Source organism: Oncorhynchus keta, chromosome 24 (assembly GCF_023373465.1).
Source record: "Oncorhynchus keta strain PuntledgeMale-10-30-2019 chromosome 24, Oket_V2, whole genome shotgun sequence".
Lineage (NCBI taxonomy): Eukaryota > Metazoa > Chordata > Actinopteri > Salmoniformes > Salmonidae > Oncorhynchus > Oncorhynchus keta.
The window spans coordinates 23,736,264-23,748,606 of NC_068444.1; the positions used below are offsets into that span (position 1 = coordinate 23,736,264).

At 46.4% G+C, this 12,343-nt stretch overlaps 1 protein-coding gene across 2 annotated transcripts in view; it reads right to left on the reverse strand.

Annotated features, from left to right (window-relative positions):
* The window catches only part of akt3a (v-akt murine thymoma viral oncogene homolog 3a), a 142,602-nt gene that overhangs the window by 85,481 nt on the left and 44,778 nt on the right, over positions 1 to 12,343 (reverse strand). The gene's annotated exons all lie outside the window — the stretch shown is intronic.

The following is a 12,343-nucleotide window of genomic DNA, read 5'->3' on the forward strand; positions in this document are numbered from 1 at the left end:
ATTACTGTGGAACATGAACCAATTGGTCCACATTATCTATGGATATTTCATCATCATTCTTTATCAGACACTTTTTCCATGGTCCCATGTACCACTTTTCCAGACCATGTTTTCAGATTTGACATTACTGTACACTCACCGGCAACTTTATTAGCTACACCTATCTAGTACTGGGTAGGACCCCCTTTTGCCTCCACAACAGCCTGAATTATTCACGGGTGTTGTACGTTAAGAGATGCCCTTCTGCACACCACTGTTTTAAATGCCTGTTATTTGAGCATTTGTGGCCTTTCTGTCAGCTTGAATGAGTCTGGACATTCTCCTCTGACCTCTCTCATTAACAAGGTGTTTTTGCCCACAGAAACGCCGCTCACTGAATGTGTTTTGTTTATCGCACCATTCTCTGTAAACTCTAGAGACTGTAGTGAGTAAAAATCCCAGCTGTTTCTGAGATGCTGGAACCACCATGTGTGGCACCAACAATCATACCACGGTCAAACTTGCTTAGATTACGCATCTTACCCATTCTGTTTGGTCGAAAAACAACTAAAGCTCTCTACTCTATATACTCTATATATTGAGTTGCAGGCAGACACATGATTCGCTGTTCGAAGGAGCAGACCATTTGTGTTAACACGCAGGTGTACCTAATAAAGTGGCCACTGATGATTGAATTCATATTGTGGTACGAGTATATAGTGAAATGAGTTGTATCCACCTACAACAACATAGCAATAACACGGAGCCAGTAGGTGATCCAGGTCACAATAGGTCAAGCAGTGGAAGGAGGAAGATGAGGAAGACATGGTGGTCAAAGGAATGGCAGGGGACAAGCACCCCTTCTGAGAGGTGGATGTGTGCCTCGTTTGAGAGTTGTGGGGGAACGTGGTGGAGGACAAGCACCCCTTCTTAGAGGTGGACGTGTGCCTCGTTTGAGAGTTGTGGGGGAACGTGGTGGAGGACAAGCACCCCTTCTGAGAGGTGGACGTGTGCCTCGTTTGAGAGTTGTGGGGGAACGTGGTGGAGGACAAGCACCCCTTCTGAGAGGTGGACGTGTGCCTCGTTTGAGAGTTGTGGGGGAACGTGGTGGAGGACAAGCACCCCTTCTGAGAGGTGGACGTGTGCCTCGTTTGAGAGTTGTGGGGAAATGTGGTAGAGGACAAGGCCATGGATCAAGACAGAGGCAGCAACAGCAAATGTCCTATGAAATCCAAGCAATAGTTGTAGACCATGTAATGTTGTAAATCATGACATGATAATGACTGAGGCAGCTATAATGATTCAACCAAACCTCAGATGATCAACCGTGGCCTCAATCATCAGAACTTTCCGCAATGAGAACCGGTAAGTCTTCAGCATGCACTAAACTTTAGGTTACTCTCAATTGTCAATTGACTATATACTGCATGCCAATGTGTACCACAGAGTGTGTGATGTGACTAAATGTGTTCCGACTGTAATTTTCCCAACAGAATTGAGATTAGGCCATTTAGGGGAGGCAGTTGCAATATTCTGACTGACCAACAAGAGATGGCTGTGGCCAATTTGGTTCGGGCCAGAAATGATATTCGCCTTACAGAAATTCGGCAGCACATCTTGGACAACGACGACATGTTCAAAAATGTGGAAGCCATAAGCTTGTCAACTATTGCACGCACGCTGAAAAGGCTCCAGGTGTCTCTAAAACAGCTATACAGTGTGCCTTTTGAAAGAAATGCAGACAGAGTGACGCAACTGAGGACTGAGTATGTTCAGGTATGTTCAGTTTCAAGATGCCTGTTGTGAAAAAATTGCCCAAAAATTCTACATCATTGTAATCAGTAATTCTCTTTCCAAAATGTATTTTTAGAGGATGATGGAGCTGGATGCTGATGAAAACCATTACAAATTCCTCTTTTTGGATGAGGCAGGCCAGCGCGATACCATCCAAGTACCTGGACAACATGGGGCCAACGTCACCATGTGTGAGGCTATATCAGAAGATGGTGTGGTGAGACACAGACCTCGTATTGGATCATATAATGCAGCTCTCCTTGTGACCTTCCTTGATGAGCCAAATCAGGTCTGTAGAGCTGATGGCGTGACCTATGTCATTGTGTTGGATAATGTCAGGTTCCACCATGCTCAAATGGTGCAAGCATGGTTTCAGGCCCATCCACAATTTGCCACCCTGTACTTACCACCATACTCTCCTTTCCTTAACCTGATTGAGGATTCTCCACATGGAGGTGGAAGGTATATGATGGGCGCCCTCACGAACAAGCCGCCCTTCTCCAGGCCATGGATGACGCATGCAATGACATCACGGCAGACCAGTGTCAGGCCTGGATTCACCCTGCCGAAGATTCTTCCCAAGATGTTTGGCTAATGAAAACATCCATTGTGATGTGGATGAGAACCTGTGGCCAAATCCACAAGACAGAGTTGATGGAAATATAGAAGTACAGTAATCAATCCTTTGTTTAGCTTTTTACAGTAAGTCAGGTGAGGAGCACTGTAGTTTTTTTGTAGCTAATTATTTTTCCTTTGATTCAAAGAAACCTGTTGTGATTTTATTGTATTTCAACAATACATTTCAGATTTTGTTCAATGATTCCACTTTGTCTGAGGTATTCTCTCTGCTAGTTATTTTATGCTAGTTATTTTACAGTTATGTATTTATGTGTAGTACCATAATGAAACATTTATCACATACTACAATATTTAATGAATGTACGAACTACTACACAGTGAAACTATCGGTATCTTGTGTGTGGGTGATCTGAATTCACGTTTCTATGGTATTTCATAATAAATTAGTTATTTGAACTCGTGATTCTGCAAGTGCAAGGTTTCTTTAAATATATGAATGCACAATGCAATGTGCAATGTTTTGAACATTGGACAGCCTGTGTTACGAGTGATGACTGTTTTGAGTTGTGTCTAGAGTTTTGAAAAATGACCACAAGGTTCTGATATTAGTGCCAAAATGATTGTAAAAAAACTGTATGACTATTCTGGTGAGCAAGGTTTTATTTAGTCTTCTAGGGCAACATGTGACAGAAGTGAAGCTGCATGTAACTAATTGTAGGCTAACAAATAGTCTACCAAAATGTTGGAAATTATAAGCATAAATATATCTAAATCAGGCAAAAGAAAATTCCTCTACCCTCTGCCAAAGAATCTGACTGTAGCCTAGAGCGTTTCTTCTATATTAAAGGGTTAACATCGGGTGCAGGCCTCAGATCTTTATCGCATATAGTCGGGCGGTTGCGGATGGGTTACTAGCAATTGCGGACGGGTGAATAAACAACTGACCAGCGCACCACTACCACCCGCCTGCCCTCCCTCACCACACTCACCTCCCTACAGCCCGCCACAGCTGTGCAGCTGCCGCACTCGCTGCCAAAACCAGTGCTGAATGCTGGGGACCCAGACAAACAGTCAGTCCCCCTGTACTGCAGCTGGGGACACCATGCGGGGTGGTGAGCCCCCAGGGTCAGAGAGGAGGGCGACTTCCCCCACCCTGACTGAATAATCTAAGGTTTAGTAAAGCAGGAGGATTAGAGGGGCAAGTTCACTAGCTAGCTAGAGAATAAAATAACAACTGATTGAGGAAACCAAGTCGTCAGTGGTTATGGCATCTGTTATGGCTCTCGTGGACAGACACACGTAACATATCAATGGTAATAGCGTCTGTCAACAGACTGTGTGATGCGACAACTAACAAGGATCTTTGTTTAGGTATGCTGCTTTTTCATCACTGATCATTTGGACAAATCACAATTCTGCAGATGCCTGCATCTTTCGAATTTTGGAAGGAGAGGGGGCATTTTGCCATAGAATTGCCTGAAACTTACAGAGAGTTTCCATTTAGGGGGGGTGATACCTCACAAGTCGCATTAGTATATTTATCTTAACATCTGCCCCCAGAATTTAATTGAGGATCCAACGCAAATACGCAAGATTCTCATACTGGGTTTCCAAGATTAGTCGTGGGCTAGCTTTCTATAGCTTTTGTTGTGTCTGTTGAATGAGCGGGCGGCCTTGGCTGTCTATCATCAAGATAATCTTTTAGCAGTCGACGCGCTGCTCTGACGAGGCAGTGGAAACAGGGGGGTAGTGGAAATGCTGTGCTAGCCGACGAGGGGAGGACAGCTTATGTCGCAGCATTCCCCTTGTGTTAATCCATAATGCCGTCTTCCTCCTAGAGACTTCCTGATTAAGGGTGTACACACACGGAGGCAGAGCCGGTTAGACCGAGATGCTACACACTTCAATCTCAGCACTGGGCGAGCGGCTGCCTGGGAAAGAGTCATGGAGTAAGTAGTAATAATCCCAGCTAAAAATAGCAGCCTGTAGACAGTGAGCTACTCATTGCAAAGAGTTAGCTCCTCTTACCTGAGGAGAGTGACTGAGGTGCCACTTCACCCTACAAAAACCCAGAAGGGAGGATCTGCTTAGGTGCGTGAAAACACAGAGGAAAATAACTCTTTGCTACAGTATGAGAGACAGTAAGAATGTTTTAGAGTATGTCCTACAATTATGTGAATCTACAATTCTGAGTATCCCATCTTGTTACACTATTCATTGAGCTAAGGTAGGATGTTTTACATGACATCTTGTGGCATTCCTCTCTTTCTAAAAGAGGACCCGTGCACTCGCTTGGTGGTGAATGTTTTATGACTGTGTTGTTCTAAAATGTTAACTTACTGGATGTCCAGAAGAGAGGAAGTTGGTGGCAGCTTAATAAGGGGAGGACGGGCTCATGGTAATGGCTTGAGCAGAATTAATTGGTATCCATGTGTTTTATACCGTTCCATTCGCTCTGTTCCAGCAGCCTCCTGTGGTCCAAAAAAACAGAGATTTTTGCTCCACTACACTGCAAACATCTGTGGTCTCTGAAACAACTTCTTCAGGGAACCTGAGAGCATGAAAGTATCTCTCCATGCTCCATCTCTCCCTCGATTTCCTCTCTCCCCCCTCCTCCATCCCTCCTTCCCTGTCCTCTCTCCCTCCCTGCTCCATCCCTCCTTCCCTGTCCTCTCTCCCTCCCTCCCTGTCCTCTCCGTCCCTGCTACATCCCTCTCTCCATGTCCTCTCTCTCCCCCTCCTCCATCCCATGTCATCTCTCCCCCCTCCTCCATCCCTCCCTCCCAGTCTTCTCTCCCCCCTCCTCCATCCCTCCCTCCATCTTCTCTCCCCCCTCCTCCTCCATCCCTCCCTCCCTGTCCTCTCTCCCTCCCTGCCCTCTCCCTGCTCCATCTCTCCCTCCCCCTCGCTCCTCCATCTACCCCTTCCTGTCCTCTCTCCTTCCCTGTCCTCTCTCCCTCCCTCCCTGCTACATCCCTCTCTCCATGTCCTCTCTCTCCCCCTCCTCCATCCCATGTCGTCTCTCCCCCTCCTCCATCCCATGTCATCTCTCCCCCCGCCTCCATCCCTCCCTCCCTGTCATCTCTCCCCCCTCCTCCATCCATCCCTCCCTCCCTGTCCTCTCTCCCCCCTCCTCCATCCATCCCTCCTTCCCTGTCCTCTCTCCCTCCCTCCCTGTCCTCTCCGTCCCTGCTACATCCCTCTCTCCATGTCCTCTCTCTCCCCCGCTACATCCCTCTCTACATGTCCTCTCTCCCCCTCCTCCATCCCATGTCATCTCTCCCCTCGTCCATCCCATGTCGTCTCTCCCCCTCCTCCATCCCATCTCTCCCCCCTCCTCCTCCATCCCTCCCTCCCTGTCCTCTCTCCCTGCCCTCTCCCTGCTCCATCTCTCCCTCCCCGTCCTCTCCCCCTCGCTCCTCCATCTACCCCTTCCTGTCCTCTCTCCTTCCGTGCTCCGTTCCTCCCTGTCCTCAGCCTATGACCCAACATGACCTCTGGCCTATAGAGGCTGTGACTAGGGTTACTGTCCCTATCATGAAGCTGACTCCCTGACAAGCACAGCACAGAAACCAGAGAATATAGATCCGTTCTCGGCACAATGTCAGGAGAGAACAGAAACCTTATTGTACACCACACACACCCTTAGATACTGTAGGGTACTAAAGTACGCAATTATATTTCTAAGCAAGGGACTGTTTTATTTCACGGAAATAGGTGTTTGCAGCCATTGGCCAGCCCAATGTATATTCAAACATATGTATGACATTATAGGCAATGACAACTTGAGATTAGAATGTCAGGTTCACTAACTAGCACAATACTGTTTATGTGGGCGATGAGAATCCATGAATTGATCCTTGTTTGAGTGCGGGTCAGGCCCTGCCAAAGCACCATAAATGAATGAGCCGAATGGCTTTGGCCATCACAGAAGAGTCAAGCCTGGCCAATAGACAAAATGTAATAAAAGGGACAAGCCAGGGCTGGGAGTGCTGCATTATGGGTGAGGGAAGGAGTGGTGCTGGGAGACTCTGTGGGCAGAAGGCCCATCAGTGTCTGAGGAGAGGTATGATGATGAGAGGGCTGCTTACAGAGACATTATTAGTTCTGTCAGCCTTGCAGCCAAATGCACATATACCCAGCTCCAGCTACAACTAGTTACAGCAGCCTGGGCCCTGTTGGTGGGCTGCTAGGACTAAAAATATATTCCCTGCCTGCCCTCTTGCCCTCGGACACTTCACAGTCTCTGTACATGACAATGTCACGCTATAGGAGGAAATATAAAAACATACAAATTGAGGCAGAGGGGGGCACATGTGGTGATTAACTTTGAGCAGAGAGGGCTGTGTGACAGGGAGGGACTGTATGGGAGGGGCTGTGTGACAGGGAGGGGCTGTGTGACAGGGAGGGACTGTGTGACAGGGAGGGCTGTGTGACAGGGAGGGCTGTGTGACAGGGAGGGCTGTGTGACAGGGAGGGACTGTGGAATAGGGAGGGACTGTGTGACAGGGAGGGACTGTGGAGTAAAGAGGGACTGTGTGACAGGGAGGGACTGTGGAGTAGGGAGGGACTGTGTGACAGGGAGGGACTGTGGAGTAGGGAGGGACTGTGTGACAGGGAGGGACTGTGGGAGGGAGGGACTGTGTGACAGGGAGGGACTGTGGAGTAGGGAGGGACTGTGTGACAGGGAGGGACTGTGGAGTAGGGAGGGACTGTGTGACAGAGAGGGACTGTGTGACAGGGAGGGACTGTGGAGTAGGGAGGGACTGTGTGACAGGGAGGGACTGTGGAGTAGGGAGGGACTGTGTGACAGAGATGGCTGTGTGACAGGGAGGGACTGTGTGACAGGGAGGGACTGTGTGACAGGGAGGGCTGTGTGACAGGGAGGGACTGTGGAGTAGGGAGGGACTGTGTGACAGGGAGGTTTCACTGTGTTTGAAGGTAGGCATTGAAATACATCCACAGGTACACCTCCAATAAGTAAACTACTACACACAGCCTATCACATTTAACAAACTAAAAACATTAAAATACCATTATAGAAGGTAAAGTAAAAACCCAAACCGGTCTGTGCATCAATCGTAAAATACGGTATACCGCCCAACCCTAATACAGTGTCGGCCCGCAATGCCCTTTTATGAATGCCCATGTGTTAGCCTACTATTTGTAAAACAGGCGATTTACAGTTATTCCCTTTCATTTGGTTACATTATATTTGGTTAATTGCATGTATTAATTACAGTACTTTACCATTCTCATTCTCTTAGTAAACCAACCTCTTACACTTGTGAGAAACAAGTTTTGGTTTATTTCATACCATCATCTAGACCTACACGCTCCATGTGAGCAATGAGCATGTGTCTGGTTTCTCTGTCCTTGTGTCTGGTTTCTCTGTCCTTGTGTCTGGTTTCTCTGTCCTTGTGTCTGGTTTCTCTGTCCTTGTGTCTGGTTTCTCTGTCCTTGTGTCTGGTTTCTCTGTCCATGTGTCTGGTTTCTCTGTCCATGTGTCTGGTTTCTCTGTCCTTGTGTCTGGTTTCTCTGTCCATGTGTCTGGTTTCTCTGTCCTTGTGTCTGGTTTCTCTGTCCTTGTGTCTGGTTTCTCTGTCCTTGTGTCTGGTTTCTCTGTCCTTGTGTCTGGTTTCTCTGTCCTTGTGTCTGGTTTCTCTGTCCTTGTGTCTGGTTTCTCTGTCCTTGTGTCTGGTTTCTCTGTCCTTGTGTCTGGTTTCTCTGTCCTTGTGTCTGGTTTCTCTGTCCTTGTGTCTGGTTTCTCTGTCCTTGTGTCTGGTTTCTCTGTCCTTGTGTCTGGTTTCTCTGTCCTTGTGTCTGGTTTCTCTGTCCTTGTGTCTGGTTTCTCTGTCCTTGTGTCTGGTTTCTCTGTCCTTGTGTCTGGTTTCTCTGTCCTTGTGTCTGGTTTCTCTGTCCTTGTGTCTGGTTTCTCTGTCCTTGTGTCTGGTTTCTCTGTCCATGTGTCTGGTTTCTCTGTCCATGTGTCTGGTTTCTCTGTCCATGTGTCTGGTTTCTCTGTCCTTGTGTCTGGTCTGTCCATGTGTCTGGTTTCTCTGTCCTTGTGTCTGGTTTCTCTGTCCTTGTGTCTGGTTTCTCTGTCCTTGTGTCTGGTTTCTCTGTCCTTGTGTCTGGTTTCTCTGTCCTTGTGTCTGGTTTCTCTGTCCTTGTGTCTGGTTTCTCTGTCCTTGTGTCTGGTTTCTCTGTCCTTGTGTCTGGTTTCTCTGTCCATGTGTCTGGTTTCTCTGGCCTTGTGTCTGGTTTCTCTGTCCTGTTAAATGTTGACAAAGAAACCAGCCTGCAAAGAAGCTCCTGTCCTGCTTTGCGCAAGTCAAATGTAGGAAAGTGCCCAGCTGGGCTTCTCAGTCATTTTTTGTTCACCTCACACAGTAAGTCAACAAAGTCCTTTAAGTGGTTTTACATCCATTCAAATTATAATAGTTCCTCACAGTATTTGAAAAAACATCCCCATCAATAATCAGTGTCGCTGATAAATAGGCTATGGACATGGTTTGTGTGTATTTGAATAATTGTCCATTTCATCTCCATACTATAGCATAGCTGTCCCCTTCATACTTTCCTTGTCAATTGTATAGCCTACTTTCAGGAAAGCCTAAAGTAGGCCAAGATATTTCAATATGTTTAAAGGAAAGGAGAAATATTTGCTCGTGTCTGACATCCACTGGTGGCTTTGATTGACGGGTGGTTTTATGGGCATGTGCATTCAGAAAGTTTCCCAAATTAGCCTGTCTGGACTCCATCTCTTTAAAACTAATCACATGTTAAGGTCATGATGTCATTTTATAAAAGATCTGTTTTCAGTAGTTTAGGCTACATTCCCTCATTACGCCGTTCTCTCTTTGAAGAACAGATGTCAATGCCACTGACATCGAATGACCGCATCATTAGGGGTTTGTGACGTTATGCAAATATTTTGGGGAAACCCATCGGACTTCATTTGAATGGCTTTGTGTGTCGAAATAGGATCTGTATTGAATTGTTCTTTATGCAGAAAAAACATTCAGGGACAAGGTAGGCATATATCCTTATTTTCACTCCGTTCATGTGTCCATACAAAAATGGGACAAATGCTCTCCAACCTGGTATTCCTTCATTTGTTGATTTTATATTTCTAAGTAATAACCTGAATAATGAAATGCCATGACAATAACGAAGTACAATGGCTTGTTTCAAGGAGGTTTTTATTAAGAAGCATATCCATGTAAACAAGAGAACAAGCATCCTCGTGACCTCCCCCTGAACAGTTATGTCAGTGACCATGTACATTGGCCTGGCCAATTACCGTAACCTAAAATTCCAAGACCGTCACAGCCCTACGGTGGAGTGAGTTTAACACTCTCTGGGGGGGCTACCTGACTCTGTGTGAGGGCCCACTACCTGCTGGGATGGAAACATGTTGCCTGGTCAGGGATAGTCAGGGTCAACGCTACACTGTACTATACTGTAAGCGCTGCAGGGTTAATATGCTGGGACTAGTAACACAAACGGCAAGAGAGAGGGTGGTATTGGTTTACCATTACTGTACTGGGGAATGGTTGGTGTCAGTGTTGAATCTAAGATAAGCTCAATGTGATTGGCAAACGCTGGGCCTACTACTTTTCATTGTAAAATTAGCATAGAACAGTCCCCCCTAAACAAATGAATGGACTTCAATAAATGTGTGATGGAAGAAGACATGTGAGTTGAAAATGAATAGTTAGGCACAGTATACACTAGGAGACAGGTACAATCAAGGGAAAGCCTTTTTAGAAGACAAACCCTAGCTTTACTTAGCCTGAAAATCAGTTCTGTTACAGAAACGCAAAAGCAGTGTGGCTAACCTTACAATGGCTTTGCCTAGCGAGTAAACAAGAAAATAGAAACATGCTGTCTAAACGCCAGACAAAGGAGCTGGGGGGAAAAAAACATCCTCCACTCAAACAGACATAGTAAAATGTTTTTTGAAAGCTTCCGTCTCATCTCCGGCAGCAAGGGGGAAAACAGTTTCCTGATAGCTTTCAGAATGAGTGCACTTCCTCCGTCTCTCTCTAGACTTCTCTCCTCTCTATCCCTCTCTCACATGCTTTCCTATCTCCCTCCTCCCTCCTACAGATGAGATGGCTTGAGTGCATTTAATTTCCTCTACATCTCTCTCACTCTCCCACCCTCTCTCCCTCTGTCCAAGATATGAAATTGGTAGAGTGGTAGAGTGCAGGGAGGTGGGGCTCCCCAGAGCATCGTTCTGTGGGATGGATTTGGTGGTGGCCCTGTTGCCCTCTCTAGCTGCTTAATGGACCCGCTTCCTCCCGCTTCACCCCCTTTGACTAGGAATTTCTGGAGTGTCTGAGGGGTGGCGGGTAACCTGGCCAGGAGCTCCCTGTGCCCAAAAGCTATCAACAAACTATAGACAATCCAATCTAATGACTTGTGTTCAATGAGGTGAAAGGTTCAAAACATACTGCCAATAGAGGGTGGGTCCAACAATATGTGCCACTGTCAATGTTGACAGTACTGGAAGTGGTTTTGGATACTATGTACAGTAGTTTCATGTCCTTTATGTACTGTCACTAAGGCTTAGACCACAAAAGGGGTGTGGATAAGTCACACAGGTAACCACTGATGAACTACAGTTTGTCTGTAAAATGCTGCCTTGTTAAACGTTTTGCCAGACTGTATACCTAGTGACAGATTTCTGTGAGAAAGGGTGAGTGCCAGGTAGCTACTATTCTGAGTTCTCATTCACATTCAGGTGCCACTGCCTCTGCCGCAGCACTCCCATCCTGCGCTACATCAGCAGACGTGAGGATCGTTTTGTTTTCTGTCTGTGAAACACACCTCAAGGACAATAACAATCCCAGCTAGGTCCCTGCTCGGCTACCAAGTGCCGTCTGTCTGGCTCTGAGGGGACTGGCAAGGGAAAGTCGTGCACGGTGCAACCTGTGCCTCACGCCACCGTCCCCGCGCTGTGCGTCTGCCTCCCTCTGCCGCTGTCGACTCAGACTGGCTGGGGAATACAGCAGGGTGAATCCGGGACACGCCGCACCTCTTCTAGCTCACGCTACAGTGACAATCACCACCCCTGGGGCCTCGTTTATAACCGTTGCGTAAATTTCACACCAAATATCTGCCTGTGCCATTTCTGAAAAGAATACGTACTTCAGTGGCAGTCGGTGATGTTTAAAATTAGGGAGGACGAACATTTTTTTATGTGCATGGCCTTATTTCTATTACAGCATATTGGATGACTGTCATTCATATTCCATTCACCCAGTTCAATGTAACATCGATGGGTTTAGGCTATTACATTATACTCAAATTTTCCATATGCCCATCATGAGGTTGCTACAACCTAGCATATAAATTAAAGTTTACAACGTAGGTGCACGGGTTGAGAGAAGAATTTGAGTGATCAAGGTGACAGACAGTGACATCAAGGTGACAAATACAACCTTGCACACTCTTGCCTGCATCTAGCTGATCTAGGGTGTGATCATTAGTCCAACAATTGCAAACAAGTGTTTCTATTGGACAAATTCAAGTATGTTTATCCCTGTTTTCATTCTGTTTGCCTCCATTGAAGAAAGGTTTTTCAACAGAATCAGAGGAATAAATACACCCCTGATCACTCGCTAACCGCTACAGACAGCCTACATCGTTGTCACCATATTAACTTATGTCATAGTCAACACAGCTACTATAACTAACGCGCTAGTAAACCTGCTACAATCATGCAGTACAGTGTACAGCAAGCAAGCAGTTCAGCAGTTACACCGGTGGGCCCTGGTGGCAATAATTTAATAAAACCATAAGCTTAACTTGGAAGAATTCCAGTTTTGGATAGCCTTAACCAGATAGCTAACATAGCATCCCTCTTTGTTTGAGCCAGGTGTTTGAGTAGGCTAAAATAGCTAGCTGCATTCGCTAGCTAAGTATGTTTTTTTTATAAATACAATTAAATAAAACTAGCTCTCTCCCTCCCTCCCTCTCT